The sequence below is a fragment of the Anser cygnoides genome, chromosome 4 (genome assembly GCF_040182565.1).
Source record: "Anser cygnoides isolate HZ-2024a breed goose chromosome 4, Taihu_goose_T2T_genome, whole genome shotgun sequence".
NCBI classification, from domain to species: Eukaryota; Metazoa; Chordata; class Aves; order Anseriformes; family Anatidae; genus Anser; species Anser cygnoides.
The window spans coordinates 52,340,492-52,366,809 of record NC_089876.1 but is presented as its reverse complement, the minus strand read 5'-3'; the positions used below and the strand labels follow the sequence as shown (position 1 = coordinate 52,366,809).

The window sequence follows — 26,318 nt, the reverse complement described above, 5'->3', positions numbered from 1 at the left end:
CTCATTCCAATCCTATTTAGTGGACAGAAAAATACCTCCAGGTATGCAGAAGCTATGTATTAATGAATCACCCACTTCTCTGCACAGGGAAAAAAAGGCACTGAAGTACAGAGTTCACAAAGCTGTAGAACTGCCTAAATGGGATGTTTAATGAATGCCATGGATATGGGTGTTTCCTATGCCTTATTTGTAAGAGGTATCTGAGAAAAAATGGCTGTTTGCCTCTGCTTCTGATTCACAAACACAACTATAGTTAATAATTTTCCAAATTTGCACACCTTGGCTAAGACTACTTTTCATAAAGGAAAAAAAAAAAAAAAAGAAAATTCACTTGTCAACTCAATAGCAAAATGGTTAGGAAATGCAACAAAAATACTTAAGACATAATCCTTGCTCTTTCAGAGTCTTGGACCTGTTTCTGGGGTTGGATTATATACAAGTGCACCCATGCCATGTGTATCACACTAAAATTTACAGGTAATCAGCAAATACCCCAAACTTCTCTGTTTTAGGGAGAGACAAACTGTCACTCTGACTTAGTGAACATGTACTTATGAAATACAAGTATAAAAGATTAAGACTTACACTTCAACTGTACCTGCATTAAGGGTTCAAGGACTCCCACAGGATGAAGATAGCATGGGTTTCAGGTCTGTTGTGCTAGATGAGGCCGTGTGCTGGTATCCCATAGTCTGGCTATCGGATATTCTCTGAATCGCTGTCTTTATTCCTCTCTTTTGTGAGGTGTGATTGAGTACTTATTTTCTCAGAGGATTCACTAGATCGGTATGAACTTTGAGATAGGCTGAAGAAATTGATTCAAACATAGGATTATTTATGAAGAGATTCCTTGCCACTGCCAAGCCTGATGTGTTTCTTTTAACAAGTGTGCAGTCATAGGTGGATTTTAATAGCATAGATTTAGATATTTTTTTTGCCTTTCTGGTACACAACTGAATTGGATTCAGTGACTAATTTAGTTACCCACCAAGGTCCTTTCCTAAGCACATCCCAGTTACTTTTTTCACATTTAATTTACCCCACAGCTGACAATGGACTAAAAATCTAGAAAACCCCTTACTCATTTTGACTGTGAAAAAAAAGTAGGTGCATTGAGGTGCATAAACTTGACCAAACCTTTTATGACATGCTGCTTTAGTAATTCCACCTTAATCACGATCTGTCCTATTCCTCATGAAAATGATATGACAATCATTAGCTGTTGGCACGCAATCAGTTTTGCAGTCTATGGAACTGTATTAGCAGAGAAGTGATGGTGATTTTATTTTTGCTTTTTGCTCTCCCCAAATATTCTTCCAGATTTGCCTCCAGCATTCTTGCTTCTCAGAATACAACATTTGAAAATACAGTTTTGAGATTTTTCTCTCTCTTTTGTGCCCCAAAGATCCATATGTTTATAACACTTTTGATTTCTTTTTCTCTACCTTTGTGAGATGAAAGATTGGCTTTCTTGAGGTTTCTGTGAGTCTAATCCTTGAATCTTGAAGGTCAATTCTTCTGTCCAGTTTAAGACTACAAAACAGACAGTTCCATTGATAAATACTTTGTAGATAAAATGGTAAGCCTTATAGGTTGGAATAGATGGGAACAGAGCATTATACTTTTGACTAAAGAGAAGAAAACGAAAGCAGTTTGGTGTTAACTTTTTGACAATTACTCTTTCCTGCCTGGTAAGTGTTACATTCTCTACACTAGAAACAAGATAGCATGATAGGAAGGATGTGATTTTACTGGTAACAATAAAGATCATAATAAAATAGGAAAAATTCTAAATAGCTATTTCCATATTTAAAAAGAATCATATACCCAACATATAATTACAGAAACACTTGGAAAAATAAAGCCAGTTAATTAATATAGAAATATTGTAATCTGCCATGTAAATACTTTTCAAAATAATCCCACTTGTGAACCAACTTCTTTACAGTCAATGAGTTTGTCTACTGGAATATAATAACGATTCTAGCTGAAGCAGCTTACTTATTATGAGGTATTGCTGCATTCTGAATACCAAGTATAATAAAAGAAGATTTAGCCTTGGGCTGTTACTGCACAGTCATCGTAATTTTGTCACAGTATACACATACATTAAATTTGTTAAAGTCTTCAACACCTAAAAAAAGAAAAAAAAAAGAAAAAAGGAAGAACAAAACTATGAGAGGAATATGAAGAATCATAGAAAATGATGTTTGTTTTCCCAAATGTTGATCTGCAAATTGTTCCAAAACAATGCATTTGTTTCATTTTTTATTTTACTTTTTTTCCTTTTGAGGTGTAGATGTAGTCTAAGCATTATATACCCTTTAAGTTAAAGTTAATATTTGAAGTTAGATTTTGAACTGAAAAGTGACGTGGAGTTAAGAGAAAATTATACCATTTGATTCATAGTGTTTAGAGGACAGAAGTGGTAAGATAATCAAAGACAGAAAAAAAGATCTTTCTTTTTTACAAACAAGGATTGACCTTTCTGTATATCAGATGACAATAACCAGGCTTTGCAATAAGCCCATAAGAATGAAAACAACTTAAACTCACCCTTGTCAAGACTAAGATAAACTTTTAAAGAAAGAAAAAAGAAAATAAATAAAATAAAACCAGAGTTGAATTTCAGCATGTGTATCAGTAACATCAAAATCATTACTGACCTTTTTGATGGTTAGAAATTCAGAATGTTACTGCAAATTTCAGTCTTAAAACAGCCTTTATAGGAGTACTCCAATTTATTTCACAGATACTAGTCCCAAGTCATGTCTTCGGAATTCTAATGTGGCTCAGGAAACAGGATCTGTAACAGTAATATGATTTTATTAAATTAGGCTACATTTGGGTTGATAAACCTAAGTTAATAATTTGTCTGTTACCAGCCTGAGCTCTATATGGAAGCATTGCATTTTTCAGCTGTTCCCTTTAGTTTTCTGGGAGGCCTCTCCATGACCCACTGCTGCTTTGTCAGGACAGAGCTCCCCAGAATACTGAAAACAATCCCAATAAGAATTTCCTTTTTCTACTACATAATTTTCTTAGAAATAAAAAACTATGTTTTATTCTCCTGGCCTGAACCCCATGGGCCATACCCCTACAACAGAGCCCAGTTCATAAAGCTCAAGTCCTAAGTTTTAGTGCCAAATCAAAGACAAGTTTATTCTTTCATATCCTTTAAAGTTCTGTTTTCCCTGAGTTTTACTCCCCATACAGCTCAGCACTTGATATAAAAATAAAAACAGTGTTTAAGACATCCCATTTTAAAGAGCACAGAGGTGGTATACTGGCATCTAGATAAAGTTACAGATCTCAAGGACATTTTCAAGTTGCCTGAATCAAATGAACACCCAGTAGAAGGTGATAATAGAATAATCATAACAGGACCTGGACCTTCCTAAGGCTTGCAGCTTGCTTGACTTTCTTTCCTTTTTTTTTTTTTTTTTGAAAACTTCAAGTATTTCCTTACCCTTGTATTCTTTCTCTTAGAATTTTCCTTAAGAAATTAAACACATGATTTAAGTCAAAAAATATGAGCAATTTCCAATTTTTTCATGTCTTGTTGGTAAAATGAGTACTGCAAAAAAATGATTGCATTTTCAAATGACAATATGTGGACTTCAAGATATTTATAATTAACTCCTATAGAACCCTATAAAAGTACAGAACAAAGTAATATAACTTGTGTATCTAACAGGGATAGTCAGAAAACGATTGCTTTTTTCTAAAACGCTTTTTTCTCTGCCAGAGAAAAATACAAAATAGCAAAATACAAACAAATAATAAACAAATATAAATAGTGAAACAGTACAATAGCAAAACACATATCTCCAGAAAACTTTTTCTTGGGGAGACTGAGCTGAAGCATATTGTTTCACAAACTACTTTTGCAAGGGGCACTTTATGCAGACAGGTGAACTACTTTGCCAGTGAACCCTTCAGTCCTGCTGATTTCCTACCTGTTTCCCAAACCAGCTAACAGAATGTGCAGTTCACTGTTTTTGCACATAGCACATGACTTCATAAACTTCAGGAAACCCTTTGCCTTATTCATGGATCCACTTTGACAGAGAAGCAGCAGTGTTTGTGCTAGAACAGGTAAATCCTATCTAGGATTATCTAAGTAGGGAACCACAATGTGAAGGCACAACTGGAGCCAATCTTTGCTTTATTCTATACAAATAAATAAATAAATAAATAAATAAAATAAAGTAAAGCAAATATGGTACAAATAAAAGCCAACTCATGTCTTGGCAGACTGAACTGCAGCAGACTAGTTCCCTGACTTTTGGAGCAGTAAGATGCTGGCTAGATGTTTCTTATGGGGAACCCATACCAAGTATCCAGATCTACCCAGGAACCCATCAGGATGCCATAAACCAGCCCCACAGAAACTGGGCATTTGCTGAGCTTGTCAGCAATAGGAGGTTTCTGCAGCCTGACAGATGTAACATCAGTGCCCACCATGGTTGAGCACTTCCCACAGTTAGTATGGAGGTTGTACGGACACTTTGCGTTATTGCCATCATCTGGCTGACCCCATGTGCTCACACTGCTGTCTGGCCCCTTTCTGCTTTCCTTAACATGTAGCACCAAAGTAACAAGGTGACCCAATTCCACATGCTCCCAGACGGACTGTCTTGTCTGAGAGTCAGCATTGTGTGGTGCCAGCACCTGGGAGCACAATTCAAAAACACCTTTCAAAACTGCTGCCCCAAGATGCCATAGCAATTTTTCAGGATAGACAGCAAGGTATCCTCATAACCCTTTCCTCTATTTCAGCCCTCTGGTACCTACCAATTCCTCTATTGCTCTTTGGGGTACCTTCACTTAATCTACTTTTTGGCTAATCTAGCAGAGAAGAAGAAAAATACCATTGAAAAACAGGACCCAACAGGTGGGTTTCTATTTAAAATAAAAAACAACACCTATATTGATACTTATGGAGAGTGAATTATATCTTAAACTATTACCCTGAGATTCAATGGCAGCAAAATCAAATTAAGAAACACTAGAAGATTATTTTTCTAGCCCATTAATAACCACTTCTATTTTTCCTTTGTAACTCTGTGCTGTCCTTTCCTTCTCTACCACTTGGCCTTCCAGATACAACAGATGTTATATTTTGAAAATGAAAATTTTACAATTTTGTGGAGAAAAAAACTTTTTCAGCAGTAACATCAGTTTCTTGTTCTCCACATTTAGCATTAGCAGAACCATTTATTGGCATGTTTGGATAAATTCCTTTTTTTTTTTTTTTTTAATATTAAGATAAATAACATTCATCTGTTCTTCATAATGACGGTGTTATCAGATATTCTTTTTCTGATAAAAGACCTAGGAGGATAAATGAAGGCTTAGAAATATTAAAATGAAGACTTAGAAATAATAGGCTTGATACATGATTTTGCCTGAAGTGTTTGTTGTTAGTATGTAGCTATAATTTTATAAAGGAAAAAGAATAACCTTCTGGAATTCAGATAGGACTCACCATGGTTGATCAAGCATAGACTTGAGTGGTTAAAAATATAAGAACTGATGTTTTTCCAGTGATATTTTTTTCTGTGTCCTCACAACTGGTTGTCTTTTTTTGTTGTTTGTTGCTGTGGGTTTTGTTTGTTTTTGTTTTGTGTGTGTATGTGTTTTGTTGTTGTTTTTGTTTGTTTGTTTTCTAGACCATGAAGTAAAAAACCCATAGTTTGACTGTGTTGGAAAGAAAGAGAAGAGAAAATGGGCTAATTAGGCAAAGAAAGATACATTTTTTTCTGCACCAGTCAGAAAGTAGTCTGTTTGATATTGCAAACAGGTCAGGAGAAATTATTAGCAAAGTCTTTTGTATAAAGTAGGTAGCCCTTGACTAGCTACTGATTCCCAGCAGCAACTCCACAACTGCTTCCTGTTATCAGAAAGCAAAGAAGATGAGTCATCACCTAACTTGTGGTCAGCAGGGTCTCACAGGTTGAGATTTATGCAAGACTTGTAAGGGAACGGTACCTTCTGCCAAATATTCATCACAAATGCGTGTATTTAAAGTTGAGGGTTTAGCTGCTGGTTTTCTTCTCTTTGAAGAAACCAATAAGCAATGTAGAAGTTATCTTGATTACAGGATAAAGTACAAGAACCTCTAAAAACATGGAGGACATAAAGGAAGTAACAAAATGTAAGATTTTTCACATGGAAGTGTATGGAAATTTTTAAGTTTATCTCACCTCTTAGATAAATTTCCAGGTTATTTTATTAAATGCATTAAAATGATGTTTTTGTTCACTACCTGTCTACTCAGTTGTTTATTGGACTCATTACAGTTAAGAGAAACTTTACAATAGCTTTGCAAAAGGAAAGCAAGTGACATATTTTATTACTAAGATGGTCTTCCAGAAGAACAGCATGGGAGGAAGAATAAAAGTATCTAGTGGGCAAGTAAAATTAGAAATATATTTGTAAGCTAACAATTCAATGAATATTGGGAAGGCTGATATTGAAAAGCAAGGAGAAAAGATAGCTTTTGGTGTAGCAAAGAGAATTCAAAGGAAAGGAATAACAAGATCAGAGAAAGGAGCAATAAATTCTTTTGACAACTTCAAAGCCAGCAGAGTTACAGGGAGGAGGCATATGCAGGAGTTTTCGTTTTGCTGCACTGTATTAATTTTCACAGTCTTTTTCAGTTATGCCCTACTTAATTTCAATCTGTAAATGTATTACCAGCATGGAGATCCCAATTATTGTGGGAATTGCAAAGACCACGTTTATTATAGGAACTTGTTAAAATTTCTTTTCTAAACACATTATCTACAATGTTATTTAGTTCCCAAGCAGAGAAGAACCCCAAGGTTGAAAATGGTGCAGATCATAGCGTTTGCAGAATTCAGATCATTTACATGCACATTTGTTATCATATTTATATTGAACATCAATTCACTTTACCACATTGGAGACAGAAAATACATTCTTTGAAGGTGTGGTGTTCTGTCAGTGAAAGAGATTACAGGTGTATGCTTTTTTTTCCTCTTTCTTTAGGGTGGAAGAAGGGGCTTGGAAAAGACAATGACCATGCTTGCCTTTCCCCCACTCTTTTGCACAAAAATTGGAGAAAACCCCCCAAAAAAAAGATGTTCATACAGTGCCCTGGTTTCTGTGCAGATTCTCATGGTTTAAACAACGGATGTTAAGTGGAGGCTTTCCTGGCAAGTACAGGAAGAGAGAACGCATTCTACATTATTTAAATGCTGCTGAATAAGGAATGTATGATTTATGCTGAAATAGATAAAATGATACGGGTCAGACTCCCTTGTGTGACTCTCCATAACTGCACAGGAACCTTTTCTTCACTACTTGATGCCTCAGATGTATCTGTGCTGCTGTCCAACTGTCTGGTGGAAAGAGCCCAGGGGACAGAACTGAGGGAAGAGATCTGTGACTCTACTTTTGCAAATCAAATGGCTGTAGAGAGGTCTCTAAGAGAGGTAATGAAACTGAGCAGCTTGCTGACTGGCAAAATGGATAATGAAGAGATGATAAAAAAGGTAGAAAATCAGAAATGAATCATCCTTTTTCTTAATGAGTTATATATACAATTATACGTATTCATATGCGCGTAGATACATACGTATATTGTATACAATTATCTGGGCAGTTGATTAGAATAAGATAGAATGAGTAGTGAGATTTTAAGGGAGAATTCCACTGTTAAATTAATGGGAGACATAAATTTAGATAACAGAAAAACCTATTGGAATAAGTTTCATTATTATTATATTTTTTAAAAAGTTAAGCAAAAAAAAAAAAAAACAAAACCCTGAGCATTCGGTGTACCAGGAGCTCATGCAGTGATTACAGAACAAGAACCTTACAATAGTGCTTATGATTATGTTTACCTGCAGATGGTGACTAATTTAACTCATGACAGGTGCTTCAAACAGAGTTTGGCATTGGGTAAGCATGTGAGTCAGCCTGAAAGTAACAGACTGACTCCTGTGGACTATGAAAGCATGTGCATCCTTGTTTGACAAGATACAGAGAGCACTGTCTAATTTTTTTCCTTTACTGTGTTAGAAATTTACACTTTGGCAAGCATTCATGTGTAAGTCATACCATCTGATAAACACAGCTACAGAATATTAGGCTTGAACTACTGTTCTGAAGTTGACACAATGAATTAATAGAATTTTTGACAATGATTTTTGTATCATGGTAAGACTAAAATGACTTTCATCTATTTCTCAGTGAGAAACAGCAAAAGTAATTTTATTTCTGTTCTGTTTTTCAGTACTGAATCAATTAGCCTGTACTGTCTGGCTGTTCTATTCAAGTGAAGAAACCAAAGAAAAGCGGTAGAGTTACAGCACATCTGTTTGTTTTCTTGTAGACAACATTTATATGAGTCAGTGTAGACTGCAGAGGAACGGGAAGTGAAAAATTTCAGGAATCATTTTGTCAGCCCTTGTTCCATCTTTATAACTGTGACATCTTTGGTGTTTGTCTGACAACATGACTGCCTTTACAGCAAATTAAGGACAAACCTAAAATATTTTCTTAAGAATGTGAGTCAGTTCTCAGGGACTTCTCTAGCAGGAAATGCACGTGAAAACTAAAAAGTGATTTCCAGTACTATTATTAGTAGCAGATTTCATCTTTTAGTGGTGGGTGTCATGTGGTCTTTGCTTAACCTTATAAATATACGTGAGTTTTTTTTTGGCATAGTAAAACTGGAAAATGAAGTTTTATCTTTTTTATCTGAAAAAAAAAAGTATTATTTGACAAATTTTATCCAGGTTGGTTTGTTAATTTGCTCCACTATACTACAGAGCTGACAGACCATGCACTGTTAGTCTTGTACACCTAGCTGAATGTACTTCTCATCTTCGTCTGCAACTGTAACTTCCTTTCCTTTTCTCTGTGCTTATTTAAAGCTGTTACTACTACATACTATGTAGGTGAGGAGGAACATTTAAAACACATAGCATAAACTTTCCGAAGGACCCTTACAAGACACACCATGAATCTAATGTCCTTGGAAACGACATATTTCTTATTTATTTTACCTGGTTAATGCTTTGAAGCGATAACTTCAGTAAAGTGAGCTACATCTCAGCTGTGTTCATAAGATTTTTGTGATTACAATATCATTGCTTCTTCTGCCAATAGGTGCCATGTTTGGCAGTCTCACTTGAAAACCTCACAGCTCAGTCAGCATTGGAACTGGTCTATCCAGTGCAACACAGGAAAAAAAAAATGTTGTATTGTCTGTCTATTTTCTGTTAAAAATGGAGAAATTCAGTTTTCAGCATTAACTGCAATGACAGTCTATTACTAGAACACACTTTTTAACTCGGAAAAAAATAACCATATGGAAGTGCACTAAGTAAATGAAGAATCTAGAGACTTCATTGGAAGCTTAGCCCAGCATCATAAATTCAAAAGGAGAAGCTTTTGTTTGTTTTATTTTTTTATTTTTTTTTTTAATTTCATCAAAAATCAGTTCATAGTGACCAAGTAATGAACAGAGTCAGGTACGTCACTGAAAGGTGCAAATATCCGGCCACATTGATAAACCATGCAAGGTGATCAGCTGCTACTTAACCTCAAGTACTTAAAGTTTGATCAAAACCCTTTAGTAAGAAAGGGAGCATTAAAATATACTTCCCTGCTGGAGATGTGTGCTGATTCATGACAAATTCTCTTTTTTTTTTTTGTGTCTGTTTATATTGTATATAATTATATTCTCTTTAACGAAGGGACACATTAATAACTATGCTTACTGTTAGAAAATTCTTGAAAATTCTTCTGTCAGTAGACAAATATTTACTCTCTGAAATTGTATCTCTTTTCATTAAAATTGGCTATAGATTATGTTAAATATATGGGTAATAAAATGATATGTATCATGTTGTAAACATACAATTAAATATGTAGGTGAAGAGAAGAAAACATTTTCCAAGAGGAAAATCAATAGTTTTAACATCCTAGAAAACTCTTAGATCAATTCCCATTTTAAAAATACCACATTAAAATAAGCATGTTATATATTCTGTGAATAGTTTTATACCCTGAGTTACACAACAGCAGGAAATATATCATACTCCTTCTCTAAATCATGCTTTGTTGGAGGATTGCATGCCTTTTCTCACCCCCCATGTAGGAACCCTACAAAATATTGTGTCTTAATCCAAGGACTTACTCTGTGTGAATATCCCTCTCTCAGCTCCTGCCTGTTAGATTTCTCAGTGTTGTCCCCTGCAGGATCCAGAGCACTGTTTCCCCTAAAACTGCCTTCCATTCTCTATACAGACATATGTTTTCTATAAATTTCATGTAGTATGTAATGCTCGTCACTTTTACATACTTCTATCTGATAATTATACCTGACAAAAAGGTGAGAGGTGTTAGGTATTACAAGAAATTTATCAGAAGTGTCTATTCTAAATAGTCCCCTCCAAGCAAGCACAAGACAACACTCCACTGCCAGCCTCTCTATACTGTTAGTGACAATAGTAACATCTGCTGCTCCTATGCTCTTCTCAGTCCATCTATAATTTATCAGCATGAAACCCTAAAGCCATGCACGTTCCTCATGGAGTCTCTAGCAACAGGAAAATCTGAGATGTAGACATGATTCTCATGAGGTATGTTGCCATGTATTTTTCTTTAACGAATTGCAGGTTTTTTTGTCTTAGTAGAAATAACTGAGCTTCAGGTAATGTCCTTGCTGAGCATACCTGCATAAAATTCTAAGTATATATCTGTAAAAATCTTGTTTTCTAGGGCTTCAAAACTGTCTCACATTTAAGTGAGTCTAGAGAATCTCTTGGGCTTACAGAGCACAATGTGTAAACAAGCTGCAGAAAGTTATAAGGAAAGTATACTGAAACAGATTAAAAAATATGTACTCCTGAAAGTGTCTGAAGTTCCTTGTATAATGTAGACATTTCCACAAGATGAAGGTTAGCCCTGTTTAAGAAACTCAACAACAAAAAAGAAAAACGTAAAGAATTTACTCTGAACTAGGTCATCTGGATTCCTGTTCAAGATAGTACACTTTTTAAGTCATATGTTTATTTCCAACTATGAATCTCTTGATACATTGTAAAATGACTTTGGAAAAGCAAGGGGGAACACAGAAGGAAATTTGACTTTTAACTAATTAAGTTTTATAATATCCCCATGAAACATTTCTTATTAATTACTGGGGAATTGCAAGCATACTTCTCATCTTAATGTTAACTGGAGCAGTAGAAGCTCACAACCCTGAAAATAAGATCATTTCTTTTAGTGCCTAAAGTGGATGTGAGAATTTTGGCCTTAGCATCTAAGTAATGTATTGATTTACCGGCAGAAATGAAACAAACCTCAAAACATCAAGCTCATTCTCATCTCTGTATTTTAACTTGAAAAATTACCTTTTCTTTATACCTCACCTTTGCATTTCAGGATTGTTTCAATATATTTGCTGAAAATATATGATGCACTGTGCAAATAAATATGACCTATTTCAAGAGCCCTGGGAGGTATGTTAGGAACTGAATTGTCCTAAACATCATAATGGTTTTAGAAAATTTTCCTGTCATTGTTGCAAACTGACAGACTCTGCTTCCGGGAGGAAGGTGGAAGCCAAAGCAATGTCTGCCAGCTGGTTCACAAAGATACCACAGTGTCAGCACACTAGGGAGCCAAAGGGCCAGATGGTGAGAAAGACCAGACCTTTGAATAGATTCCCATTCTCATCGCTGCAATCACCTACAGCTGTAGTTAGGTTAAGGCAGCTCATTTCTCTCTCTCTTTCCAAGTGCAATTGGTTGGCCTGTAACTACTACTTGAAAGTAAAAACAAATGATGGACTACTAAAATTTATGAAGTGAAATCTGTATTTCCCCTTAACGTTGCTAGGTCCAGCAGCCTTATGTATTGATCCCACTCAACCAATATTTCAGTTTGTTGTTTATACCTCTATTCTGTTTTCTCTATTTCCTTTCCAATGCAGCTGTATGCAACCCTACTTCTGATGAGCTTAGTACCCACCTGCTTCTCATTGTAGTTGACAATAAAACCTTGCTCTGGATGAGAGGGTAAGTAATAATGTAATTACAGTCTTTCCTGTAAATTGTGAAACTTAGTGCCGCCCTGTCCCTACCCCACCCCCCTGCCAATGGTCTGCGTACTCACCATAACAGCAAATATGAATGACATCATAAGCCAGTTCCACCAAGAGCAGAACTTCTAATTACAACCTACATAAATGGAAAAGCTAAATCTTTTCTCCATACTAACGTCTTTCTCCCACTAGCTGAGAACAATCCCCAGGAAATATTTTCACATTAAAACATCTTGTATTTGTTCTCTCCTTGTTAAGTCCCTATAAATGCATTATCTCTTGCTTAAGTATTATTATAACGTCCTTCTTTTGAGGAGTGCTGGAGTGCACAGCAGCCTGGAGGATTATATGAACCTATTGCAGCAAGACCAGGAGGTACCTCCCTTGAACCAGACTCAGACACTTTCTGTCACAGGCAACCTCATCACATGTTGCCTTTTAAAGTAAACTTGTTTAACTCCTCCTTAACAACAAACAGCATTTTTGGCCTTCACTTTTCTTATTTGGAGCTATATCCTCTCTCTCTGACAGTTGGTTTATTCACATGTATGTTATGCTTATTTGGTTTGACACAGTCTTTTTTCCTTACCTTATATAATTCTTTCCCCTCCATGGTGCTTATCCACTTGCAGTAGTTACAGGAAGCAATGATACCTCCCTTCAGAATTCTCCCAGAGTTGGCACTCTACAGCTTTGAATTTAATCTATAATCCAGGGTTTATTTTTTTCTTTCCTGTTAAGGAATGAATAGTATTGGGAAATTATTAACTCTGTATCGAATAAAAGTAATAATCCCCAATCTTCAATGGAGATACTTCACATGATATATCTTGGGGTAACATTTGTGGTTTTTTTTTCAGGCTAAATCAAATTGCTGACTCAGTTACAAGAGGAAAGTCAGGCTTCCTCTTTCCCTGTTAATGCAGTATATCCTCTAAAACACATCCTCATACTTTATCTTACATGAACACAGTTTTCCAAATGGAGCTATATCAAATATTGTACTCTTTCAAAAGCTTCATATCATATTCATGGTTGAAAAAAAAAATATAAGAAAGCTATTAGATTGTTCTCATATAATCTTTCTTTGGTACACTGGCCCTGCTACTGCTCACAACATTTCCAACTTGCTTTATCTCGCACTGGCAAAGTAATCAGAAACCAACTACTTTAATTCTTAGTCTTTTAGTCTATCCATTAAATTGCATTCCACAGGCTGGGCTTCTGTACACATAAGGAACTGGCTGAAAATTTGTCTCATGCTTTGGTAAAACAGAATAATCTCTCTCAGATCTCTTTTGTTTTCAGATATTTCTTAATTCCAAAATGACAACAAAAAGGTTAAAAGAAACTCCAGAGCTTTGCTGCTTGTTTTCCATACTTAGGATGTGACATTTCTCCTTCCAATATTATGTACTCTAGTTTTTATCCATTGCACACAGGTGTTCCATCATGTTTAGCATAAATTAAATCAGGTTTACTCAAGAGAAATGCAAAAGAGCTAACACTAAAGTGCTGTTTTATATTCAGAGAAGAATGAAGCCATTAAAATAAAATAAAAAAAAAAAGTTCCTAGGATTATATTCAAACCCTTTATATTCACCTGTTTCCAAAAGAGGAAGTCCAGCGAAACACAGTTTCCAGTTCCTCTTAAACATAGTAATCAATTTCAAAAGGTTGAATAATGAGCCCCCTGAGTTACAGAAAAGCAATGATCTTAAAACAAAAGGATTTTTACATGCTGATGCAAGAGCTTTGGGGAGAGCATAAGGGTGAAACAAAGGTTAGGAAAATGTAGACTCTGCAGCACCAAGACTATTCAGGGTCCTTTGCCTACTCACTGCCAATGTAACAAAAATGTAACTTAAAACTTTCTAAATGTAGTATTTCTGTTTAAATATTAACAGCAAAAGAGTGTAATTCTTTTCTGAGCTTTCAGAGTTAGAGGCATAGCTTTAGTTCACAAATTCACTGGTCTAAAAAATATCACTTCTTCATGACAATAAGCATGGAATTTGTTAATCTAATTGCAATACAGCATTCCAAAAAATTCCAATTCCATGTAGCAGAAAACTTACAACAATGGAAAAAAATAGAATTTTTGTGTGCCACTCCACATCTGAAAAGTCTGTCTTTATAAAAGAAAACAGACCTAAGCACAAACCACTAAGGTACTAAACAAAATGAGAGACAACCTTCCAGGTGGCATGACTCTGTAAGCATGAACTGAAATTGCTCCAGCAAAAAGCAGAGCTGCCTTAGCAGAGTAATACAGGAGAATCCCGTGCGTAACAAAGTCCACAAATCCACACTTCTCAGGCAATCACCATGTTTTTCTTACACATCCAGACCTACCCTACACAAAATTTTGCACAGCCCCTAGTAAATCTTTAGCTCTGATAACAAGGGTGGTTTCTTTGGTGGTACTCATTTGCTATTTGGACATGTTAGCTCTGAGTAGGTGGTGACAGAACCATAATCTTGCAGGCTTCCTCCCCCTCAAGGTCAGCACCATCATTTCCCTCCAAAATTCAAAGTCTCTAAGAGTTAGAGGGAAAATAAAAAAGAAAATAAAGAAATATTTTCTTTTCCTCTATTATTTCTTTACTCCTACCTCCCCAGTTGTGCTTGAAACTGAAATGAATGATTTGAATCCCTAAAATACAAAAAATACAAATCCTAGAAAATTTATCTATATAAATTTTATATAGATAGAGAAAAACTACGTATAGCCAGCTATTGGTTCAATTCTGATAAATAAATTAATTTTCTCAGTGGGTGTGGTGGTTTTACCTAGCTGGGCAGCTGAACTCCACCACAACTACTCTCTCTCTCCTCCTCCTCAAAGGAAAAAGAGGAGAAAATACAATGAAAAGGGCTCAAAGGTTGAGATCAGGACAAGGAGATCATTCACTGATTATTGTCACAGGCAAAATAGAATCCGCATAGGGAGATTCATGTAATTTGTTGCCTATCGCTAGGAGACTAGAGAAGTGACAAACTTAGAACAAACTAATAACAAGCTAAAAGCAAACTAAAAACACCTTCCGCCCATCCACCCTCTTCCACCTCCTCCCCTTGAGCAGCAGAGGAGAACGTGGGCTGTGGTCAGTCCCTAACGCTTCATTTCCACCGCTCCTTCACAGTCACTTCTTCGCCCCTGCTCTACGTGGGGTCCTTCCCACAGGATGCTGTCGTTCCTGAACTGATCCGGCATGGGCTGCCCACAGGCAGCAGCTCTTCAAGAACTGCTCCCACATGGGTCCGTAGCATGGGGTCCATCTGTCAGGGGCAAACTGCTCCAACATGGGTTCCCCATGGATAGCAGATTCCCCCAAATCACCTGCTCCTGTGTGCACTCCTCTCCATGGGCTGCAGCGTGGAGATCTGCTACATGTGGGACCCATGGGCTGCAGGGGGACAGCCTGCTCCACCAGGGGCCCTTCCACAGGCTGCAGGGGAACTTGCGCTGCTTGCCTGGAGCACCTCCTGTCCTCACCTTGGGGCCTGCAGGGCTGGTTCTCACCCCTCTCTCCCAGTCACAGTTGCAGAGCATTTTGTTGTTGCTGTTTGGTTGGTTGGTTTTGTTTGTTTGTTTTCCCTTTCTTCACTCTGCTCTCCCAGAGACTCAACCAGCATTTCTCACTGGCTCAGCTCTGGCCAGCGGTGGGTCCCCTTTAGAGCCAGTTGGAACTGGCTCTGATCTGACATGGGGCAGCTGCTGGACTTTTCTCAGAGGCCACCCCTGCAGCTCCCTCTGCTAACAAACTCTTGCTACATAAAGCTGATAGAGTGAGAGGAGAGAAAATTGGCACTGAAAAGTACAGAAATTATGACTCTTGTGAAGAGGAAGGAACTGAAAGCACTTATCTCACATTGGTTTGGGTTTATTCCATATCTCAGTGTTTCTTAAAAATGAAACTGGGCTGTGGGTATTTAGCAGTATTCATGAGCTTATTTCTTTTAGAAAATTTGCTATCAACTTGTATGCGTATGGAGTTGGTGGGAGGGAGGCTGGGAAATCAGCTGAACTTTTCAAAGTAATTAGTTATGCATCAGATAAGTTGTTTGCTACAGCTGCATAACTGATTTTTTTTTTTTTGATTTGGGATTCAAATTAACTCATAAATATTGAAATTATAAGCTTAAGGAAATGGTACTATTTGATGCATGGCCTATTTCTAAGAATTAGTCTAACAGAGAAATCATGGCTAAAGCATTACCATTTTAGTACGGCTGTACTGCTATTCTAATAACACTTTACTGACCCTCTTAATAAAAGGCCCATGTAGTGATTATGGTGCTTCTGTGCATTATTGCCTTCAACCTCCTGCTATACTATTCCCAGCAGCTCATTATGTTGGATTTTCATTCAGAAGTGTTTTCCTCACTGTTAACTATCGCAGTGCTAAAGCACCTCACATCAGTCTACTTCACAGACTGCTTATACAGAATCTATAGTACTGTTTTCCAGTATTTTAGTTCTTTTACCATACTGGATATGAAACTGTCAAGTGTCCTCATACCCTTACTACTTCCTAGCAAAAACCCTATTAACCAGTAATATCAGTGTGAAATGCTCAATGTGAAAATTCAGACATAAACATTCTAACCTCTTTTTTTTCTAACAGGCAAACATTCTTCCTACTTCTGCTGGGCCCCTTTGCTGACCAGGTTCACATTTTATGGCATTCATAAAAGCACAGAGGCTTTCTTTGAGTGTATAATTCCATACCTTCTATGTAGAGAGTCTTATTTGATGTGAATGGTTTACATGCTTTTAAACTACCAAGCTATCTCATAGCTGGTGTTCATGTTAACATTACTTGTTAGTAAAGTCCTTCACCAAAATTTATCTGAGACCCTAGTATTCTACAGCTGTGATCTATCGCATGTGTTAAATTGGCATGTGAGTGAGGTTACGATATGGAAGTTGCTCTGCTTTTCAATGACTTGCTTTTAACAGCCCTTTATTTCTAACTCCTGCCATTTCTGATCACTTCTGTCCCTTGAGCGTGAGAATGAAGGACTCTGGTAAGGTTTTTCCAAGATCTTTCTAGCACTGCTTCTGTTAGCTCTTTTCATTTCTGGTTGGTTTGCTTGAGCTACTGAGATTATAACCCACAGTGTGCAGTCTAACTGCCAATGTCTCCTCCTAATGGACAAAGTTGATGAGCTTTCAAGGTTTTAAAATTCTTACCATTGTCGAACATCCAATTCTCAGGTACATTCATTCTTGTCATTGATCTTTACATATTCTTTGCTCCATGTTGTCACCTTGCTTCAGTGAAGCCTGCTTATAGAGATGTGTCACAAATTACAACACTGTTGAGAGTGGAATCTGATTAAGTACATCACCATTTCTCCATCTGCTCTTTTTGTTCTGAGCTGACTGGTTTGTCTCCTTACATTAAAAGTTTGAATGCTTCTTTGACTCCCTCTTTTGATCATATCTGCTCCTTATCAAGTGTTTTATCCCACTACCATTGATAACTGGAATTGCACTGCAGCAGATAGGGGAACTTGTTAAAATAGACATTTTACAATGGTCCTGAAAAAATAACCTTCAGTATATTACCACCTGTAGTAAATATGACTGCTACAAGAATTGTGACTCACATAAACTTAATTCAGTGCATTCTTTCCTACCCTGAGAATATTAAACACCAACATCCTGTTAATCAACTGTTCAAAAAATTATTTTAATGACTTCTAAAACTGTCTCTGTGCTGGGAACTGTATCTCAGCTGTCATATGAGATCATAAAATGCAAATGCACTAAGGTAGGTCATCAAATGTGGGATTATTCTCTGAAGTATTTTGTTGAGTGTTTCTTGCAAGTCTAACAATTACCAGGAAAATTTGGGCAACCAAGAGTCTGCATATAACACTGAGGCACAGATAATCAGCAAAACACTCTAGCTTAAATTCTTCCCCATGTTGAATTCATTTCCACAGCCGCATATTTTCCTTGGTGATCTTACATCTAAATCTAAATTAGGCATAGCTCCAGACTGAGAATACTACAACGATTCAGTTCTGCTAGTTCTAGAAAGCTGCATCACACCAAAATCCAATGAGAAATGAATACACTTTACATTGATATAGACCATATGAAAAACATTATGGTCTTTAGCAATTAATTTCAGTTTTAACTGTGATGTTTTTTTCTCTAATAGCTTGTGATACATTTCTAAAAATTTGCATTAGATAAGCATAGAGGAGAGAATTTGCCAAGGCAAGCAAGAAAAAAGTGTGTGTTTGTGGTGGCTTTACTCGGGTGGGTGGCCGAGCTCCACCACAACCGCTCTCTCACTCCCCCTCCTCAAAGAGGAACGGGGAGAAAATACGATGAAAAGGGCTCAAGGGTTGAGATAAGAATGGGGAGATGGCGAAGTAATTATTGTGATGGCCAAAACAGGCTCAGCATAGGGAGATAGTAAGATTTATTGCCTATTACTAACAAGCTAGAGAAGCAAGAAACAAAGGAAAGAAACCAAAAGCAACTTCCCTCCCGTCCACCCTCTTCCACCTCCTCCCCCCCGAGCGGCGCAGGGTAATAGGGGTTATGGTCAGTCTATAGCGCTTCTTCTCCGCCACTCCTTCTCAGTCACTCTTGTCCCCTGTGCTGTGGGGTCCCTCCCACGGGATGCAGTCCTTGCTGAACTGATCCAGCGTGGGCTGCCCACAGGCAGCAGTTCTTCAAGAACTGCTGGGTCCGTACTATGGAGTCCGTACCACGGGGTCCATCCCTCAGGAGCAAACTGCTCCAACCTGGATCCCCCACAGGCAGCAGCTCCTGCCACGTCACCTGCTCCTGCGTGGTCTCCTCTCCACGGGCTACAGGTCCGGCCCGGAATCTGCTCCGGCAGGGGTCTTCCGCAGGCCGCAGTCTCCATCGGTGCAGGTCCACCTGCTCCACCGTGGTCTCCCCCATGGGCTGCGGGGTGGAACTCTGCTCCTCCGCGGTATTCCATGGGCTGCAGGGGGACAGCCTGCTTCACCATGGTCCTCACCACAGGCCGCAGGGGACTTCTGCTCCGGCGCCTGGAGCACCTCTCCTCCTCTTTCTTCACTGACCTTGGCACCTGCAAGGCTGTTCCTCACTCCTCTCACTCTCCCAGCTGCTGTGTGGTGCAGCGTTTTTTTTCCTGTCTTAAATATGCTCTCACAGAGGCACAAAACAACGTCACTTATTGGCTCGGCTCTGGTCAGCAGTGGGGCCCTTACCTAACATGGGGCATCTTCTAGATCCTTCTCACAGAAGCCACCCCTATGGCCCCCTGCTACCAAAACCTTGCCACGTAAACCCACTACAGTGTTTAAGAACTACCTTCAAGCTGCAGAGTGATATATTCAGACTTCATACTCTGAAAGTCTTAACATTTCAGAAATCAATGTATAGTCAGTCAAGCAAGCCACAAATAAAATGAACAACTTGTACATAGAGACTAGACACAGGGATACAAACAATTGAATGAAGACATAACTCTGCTGCAAAATGTAGTCTTCTTCCTGAATTCCTCAGTTCAGAACAAATTCTTACTTACTGACTATAGTAAATACATTTCTGATGCTAAAAGATTTCCCAGAGATCTCGGGGACAAGAATATATTTTAATGTAAAATAATTCATATTTTCTGTGGGTCAAATATTGCAGAGAATTCTAAAGCAATCTTGGTTCAGGATTACCAAGGAGTACCAGCTAAAAACTATTAAGGTTGAGCAAAAAGAAAAGAGATCTCGAAATAAGAAGATGTGAACACAGATTGAGAGAAAGCAGACACACAGGCCCAATTTATATGTATACACATATGCAAAAAAAATTTGCAATACAAAAAGGAGGCAGGAGAAAAAAAATCATAGAATCATTGAATCATTCAGGTTGGAAAAGAACTGCAAGATCATCTAGTCCAACCTTTAACCTAGTACTGAAGTCCACCACTAAACCATGCTACTAAGTTTCAAATCTACACCTTTCTTGAAGACCCACAGGGATAGTGACTCAATCACTTCCCTGGATGGCCTATTCCAATGCCATACAACATTTTCAGTAAAGAAATTTCTCCTAATATCCTACCTAAACTTCCCCTGGTGCAACTTGAGGCTATTTGTCCTTGTCCTATCACTTGGTGAAATGTGTACCAGTATAAATGCACCTGTATAATAAATAAATAAGTAATAAAAAATAATTGTATTTGAAAACACAAGAATGAATATATTTAACAAACAATTTTTTAAACTTCAGCAGCTGAGGAACTAAACTGCAGACCAGTTCAAATCAGTCTTACCACTTAAAAAAAAAAAAAAAAAGTGATCTGGTTGCAATAAAATCTTCATGCTTATATCTTACCTTATGATTCACAGTTGTAAAGCTCGCGCCCTTGAAAACGATGTATTGTAGAGCTGGAATCATACAAGTTACCTTTTTGGAAGTGGGCGACATGAGATACTTCAAAGAAATAAGAGAGTGGAAATGTACTTCTCTGAAAGACAAGAGGAAAGTCTAAAAAGAAAATTTCTCCCTATAAATGAATCAGACTGGACCTATACAAGTTAGTTGGTTCAGAGTTTAAAGACCAAGTACACTAGACTTAATTTTTCTTTTATTTCAACAGCCTTTTTTCCTGTAACCACAAAAATATTCGACAAACTTAAATTAATGCAGTTTCTGTAATTTAGACAATTCTTAAGTGATTTCATGCAAACAGATAAAGGAGAAAGCACTATTTCCATTAGTAGCCATTGCAGAAATATGATAGATATTTAATATGCTCTCACCATCCTCAGGCAGAAGGATAAAATAATAAAATGGCTTCTGATAAAGCCTTTTGCCTGCCTGAAAAAGGTCTAATACTCAAGGAAGAGAAACAGGTTCCTGAAATGACCCTCGGAAGCTCTCCCAAATGTGTTACCATCCATTTTCAGATCTACTAGCAGAAAGTTGGTGAGTGGACTTTATTTTCCTGTCCGGAGTACCAGCTGATTCACATCTACCCTGATTAAGAGTAAGTCAAGGCTGGTCAAGCCTTGGAGTGTTCACTGCCTGTGGCAAAGCTGCCGGTGGCAGGAACACAGTACCATGACCTTTTCCTTTAGGACAACAAAGTGCCTCCAGTACATGAACTCCTCTATCTCATTTACTTAACATGTAAACTGTGATCGTACCAGCATGCCTTTAATAGACTTTATAAGGCTTTAGGATTGCTAACATTCTATAGGACATAGTCCTTGCAAGTGTTGACCAAAGCAGCCTTATTTTTCTGCTCAAGTATTATAACTCCATAATGTCAAACCAAGTTGACATTTTTTGGTTTTCAAACCAAGACATACAAGCATTAGGAAAATGCATGAAGGAGTTTATATCTAGTTACTATGATGCTCCGCCTTTCTTACAAGAGGTGGAAAGACAACAGGTCTACTGAACATTATCTGCCTCAGGGTAGAAAAAAAATATAAAATAGTTCAGCAATTGTTTTGAAATGTAGGCTAGAAAGAATTAGGGCTTTAAAAAGGCTGTTAATTCTAAAATATCTGAATAACTTGAATCTGAGTGCTTTCAAGCCTGTATGTCTGCATCATAAACTTTTGAAAATGGTTCATAACAGCAATAATCCCAGAGAGAGTTGCCATTGCTGCAGTTCCTTCCTATTTTAGGGGAATGTTCTCTACTCTCATACTTGCCTCGGGCCATTAAATAATAAAGAAATAATTACCAGAAAATTCCTTGGCAACTGGGTTCATTATTAAAGCAAGATATTGTTTACAAAAAATAGTTTGTTGTTTGTTTGTTTTTCAGAAATGACTTCACATGAAAAGTAAACAAAAGCTGATTTCTTTCCAATGCAAATTTTGTGTTTGCAACTCAACTCATGTGCAACAAAGGCGAAATAAGCTAAAATATAATGGGTGATATTAAAGTAAGGTTTGGAGCCTGACGAAAGCCAGTTTTGGAAAGTAAATGCCACATTTGGAACCAGATTTCTAAATAAATCAGGGATTACAGTCTGGATGAAGTGTACAGTGTGTAGCCTGCAAATGGAGGCCCACAGTTTCTAGGTTTTAACTAAGTACAACCTTATAGAGTCTCTTTCCTGTTTGTCCCTTCAACTGCTGTTTTATTTGCCTTGCCTCAAATGCTCTCACTGTGCATTTTACAGATATGATTTACAGGATTCAGTTACCCACAGATAAATAACTGGGGTCATCTGAGGTGCTGCTAGACACCTGGAAAGGTGCAGGAGTTCACTACTTCAGTGTCTGCCTGCTGCTGCAGATTTCTTGGCTGTCCTGAGCATCCAAAATGTTACTAAATGTCTCTGTTTAGGCCACTGAACCCAGGCCAGGGTGTCTAATCCTCCATTCCTCAGTGAGGTAAGGGGCCCCAAGAGCAAATCAGACAGCTAGGTAGCTAGCTGACTACCAGGCTGAACCGTACTGACACCAGGTAACGAAGAACAAGAAGGCTGCTTTGAGATGACTGATTTGACTGTTCCCAGTATTATAGATGATCTCAAGACTACTCCTGAAACAGCTGTTTGACCATTTCAAGCACAGCAGGACTGTGTGCATGTTTCTAATTTTCTTTTAACCACTTCTAATCAAATGTTCTTAATCATAAAAAATCTGATAGATCAGACAAAATGCAATCTAACAGCAGAGTGCATGGGCCCTTTGATTTAAAGAAAAGACTCTTGCAGATAATAGTCTCAAGTGCAATTTTGCAAATTTGGTGAGCTCTTGAAGTTTAAGATACAAATAATGCACTGACAGAAAATGGATGCCCATAACAGGTAAAGAAGGTGGGCTGGCCATGAGGAAGACAGGAATCTTTTATTTTAAAGGCTACAAATGTATAAAAGAAAGATGAAAGATAAGGTTTTTCATGTCTCATACTGCCTCAGCTTTCTGATCTCTTGAATTCTGTATGAGTCTTACTGTTTACTTGGTGTAAACATTGTGCTCAGAGATATTAAGTGCTTGAGGATCACAGATTTGTTCCTGTGCAATGCAAAGCAAAATACTCATGATTTTTAATTCTGTTACTGCATTAGGGTTGTTCAGTAATAGATAAACAATTTCTTGAATTCCTTCTCATTAAGCTAGTTGTGTAAAACACACAGGATTAAGTGGTAAATATAATAAAATTAGTAAAATAAGCTAGAATGTGTCTATCATTTACGATAAATAACTGCATTTAACTGCATTAAATTACCCACAGCAGAATTAGAAGGGCTGAACACCTACTGATGTATTCTACTATATGGTCTGCATGTGTATGTGTACCTATAAAGCTACTATAAGGAAAGGAAAAATGAAGACACTAGCGTCTTTTCAGCTTACATGCAAAAATATCATTGATCTCTTTCTCATGAATAGCCTGGTAAAAGTATTCCTGAAAATATCATTGCTAAGGAATATTAACCCTGTGTAAAAACTGTCCAGAAATAGCTTATTAGACAAATTATCATATTCATCTGACTTTGCCCAGGAATACTCACCCATGTAAGAAATTGTTCTAACGTTTTCTATAGTTTATGAATGAGCTGTCTATACAGCATTGCATTACACAATTAAAGCTATTACTGTAAAATCCAGGAAATTGCATTCATGGTTAATTGCATAATTCATGAAGCCAGGCAAAGTGTGGGGTTGGTAAATATGTAAAACTTTTCAATCAACTCAAGTAGAATGAAAGAGGAAAAACACATTATTATTGGAGCTTTATATAGAAAATAAATGTTGAGTGGAGAAATGCATTTTGTTTTACATTCTCATTTAATGCTACAGAGGAAAAAGTGATGAGCACTATAAAAATAAGCAAGAGTTACCTTGATATTTTTCTTTTTCTGTTGTGGTATAGACAGAAAGACTCAAAGATTTCAGCTGCTTATTCAATCTAGTGTTGATTAGCTTGATTTACAAAGCTCCTAACTGAAAGTTGATAGCTCTGTACACTTATTTTTATTACTTTTGATAGGAGCAAGAGGTGAAATAGGAAGAGATAACTATCTCTGTCATGCAAATATCTTTGAAAGTATAGAATTGAATATTAAATGAAACATATACATCTGAGCCTTTAAGTTATTTTTGTACCAGTTCCCATCTCTTTCAAACTTAAAACACTTTATTCAAAAGATCATTAATACATTGCTATAATAAATCATTTTTAATGATTATTTATTTTAGCAATAAATCTTTCCAATCTTGGTCATCTAAGTGCTATGGTATATACTTATGGCTATTACTATAATGCTTACCCTATTACCATGCTTAAAATTTTTATTATATAAGATGCTCCCTTTTTTAACATTCTAGAGGGGGAACTATTTATTAGAGCAGGATTTTGAGTACAAGCAAAAGGAAAAATTTCAGACTAACCAAATGCTTTGCCTTTATTCACATTTTGTTCACACTTATGCTGTTTATTCTCTTTTGTGTCAGGAATATGTTAGTAGCCAGCCAAATAAAGCATGACCATGAGTATTGTAAGGGTTTGGCCTCATGTTTGTGGCAGAGCTCAGCCAACAGGCTACCAGTATGAATGTTTGGAAATAACAGAACATCTGCAGGACAGATAGGGGAAAGCTGAGGAGAAAGCTATTGCTCATCCATTCGTCTATAACCACCTCCAGTTCCTGTTCTGGGCTTGGCTGTTTTGATATACCTCAATCTAATCATATAAAATATGAACACACCCCAAGGCTTAACTTAAGACTACTGTGCTAACCTCTTTGAAACAGAAAGATTCTTGTTTCAGATGAAGTTGGTAATGCTATGGGAATAACCTAGGAACCAAGCAAGCTGCCCTTTGGGTTAGATATCTACATCAACACTTTATTTCTGTAAAAGCTTCTGATGTCTGTTGCCTGGATATATCAGAATACATACTGAGGTGTTTAAACATGGAATAAAGAACTTACCATGAAAATGGATCCTGTAATCTCTGCAGAAATTTGTGATCTAGGAAAGAAAGGACATGAAAGCTAAATGCTGGGAAGTTGCTAGTAGATTGCAGCTTTCTCTTGGATGCATTGAGTGACTGTGTTATTTCGAACATTGTTTTATAAACATTGTCACCTATAAGCATAGCTGTGTTTTGCAGCAGACTGTTTTCAGTCAATGCAATACACATAAAAACATCCTACATGAAGTCACTGATACTTTTTTTCCAGCTAAGAAGAATTTGCCTTCTCTAACAACAAACTTATTGCTAACTACTCTGTAGGGCTGCAGCAAGACTAAAAAATTACATAGAAAAACATTGACAACTATGAATTAATAAGCCAAAGTTAACAGTCCCTCACAGTGATTGCACACAGAATTTGAAATGTTCACAAATTAAGAAACAAGAGTCAAATATATTCGTTTTTCTCAGAACCATACAGTTATTTGCCCTGCGCTTGAACTTCAAAATGCAATTCAAACTCCACAGAACATAGGAGATTGTAGTAATCCACTGCTAAGTCACACAATAAATGTGAATTGCAAGTCACGTTATCTGGGATGGAGTTGCCACATGAAGAACACAGTAGCATTTATTACTGTTAATGGTTCCAAGAATGTAGTCTGCAGATGGTGCAATATTCTTTCACAGATGTAAAGATTTCAGTATCAAAAAATTAATCAAAGACTTTCTTACCTGTTTCCTAGTCCAACAATATAAAATTCTGATTGATATCAGTATAGCACAGCAAAGAGCAAAATAGCTGTTTTTACCAGCTCTTCTGAGAAGCTTTCAGATTTTTAATTGCTTTGCTTTCCTTAGTATCTCTCTCTCAAGACATGAAATCTGAGCACCTGATAAATAAAGTTGAAGAATATCTAGTACAATAAAATATAAATGCAAAATATTTAAAATAGAAGAACAAAGACTTTTGCTAGACTGTTTTCAGTAACATTACAACATCCACTAATAAGATGTCTCACAAGGAATTTGGGAATTTTGGAATACTGGTACTAAAGAAACAAATGTGAATATTCCAAAAAAGTATCCATACAAAATGAATTATCACAAGAAACTACTGATTGGTTCAACATGATACAGAAGCTGGGTTTTTCCTTCCTTCTGCTCAGTCTGAATCTAAGGGTCTGTCTCACAATGTCCTTGTCTGCAGGGGAGGAAAAACAAAACACCAACACCACCCTCCCAAATAAATAAATAAATAAATTCAACCAACCAACCAAAAACGTTCCTGAGAAAGACATCTGATAAGGAAAGCTGGGAAGG

General features: G+C 37.1%; 1 long non-coding RNA gene across 1 annotated transcript in view; it reads right to left on the bottom strand.

Moving 5' to 3' along the window:
* Nucleotides 1–25,993, bottom strand: part of LOC106032374 (uncharacterized) — a 44,529-nt gene extending 18,536 nt beyond the window's left edge. The window contains exons 1-8 of the long non-coding RNA XR_010831170.1: nucleotides 25,731–25,993; nucleotides 25,012–25,051; nucleotides 18,900–20,574; nucleotides 17,289–17,381; nucleotides 12,678–12,821; nucleotides 2,667–2,806; nucleotides 1,446–1,533; nucleotides 599–805 (exon numbers count right to left, since the gene is read on the bottom strand). This is a non-coding gene — a long non-coding RNA (uncharacterized lncRNA). The remainder of the gene's footprint in view (nucleotides 1–598; nucleotides 806–1,445; nucleotides 1,534–2,666; nucleotides 2,807–12,677; nucleotides 12,822–17,288; nucleotides 17,382–18,899; nucleotides 20,575–25,011; nucleotides 25,052–25,730) is intronic.
* Between the last annotated feature and the right edge of the window lie 325 nt (nucleotides 25,994–26,318).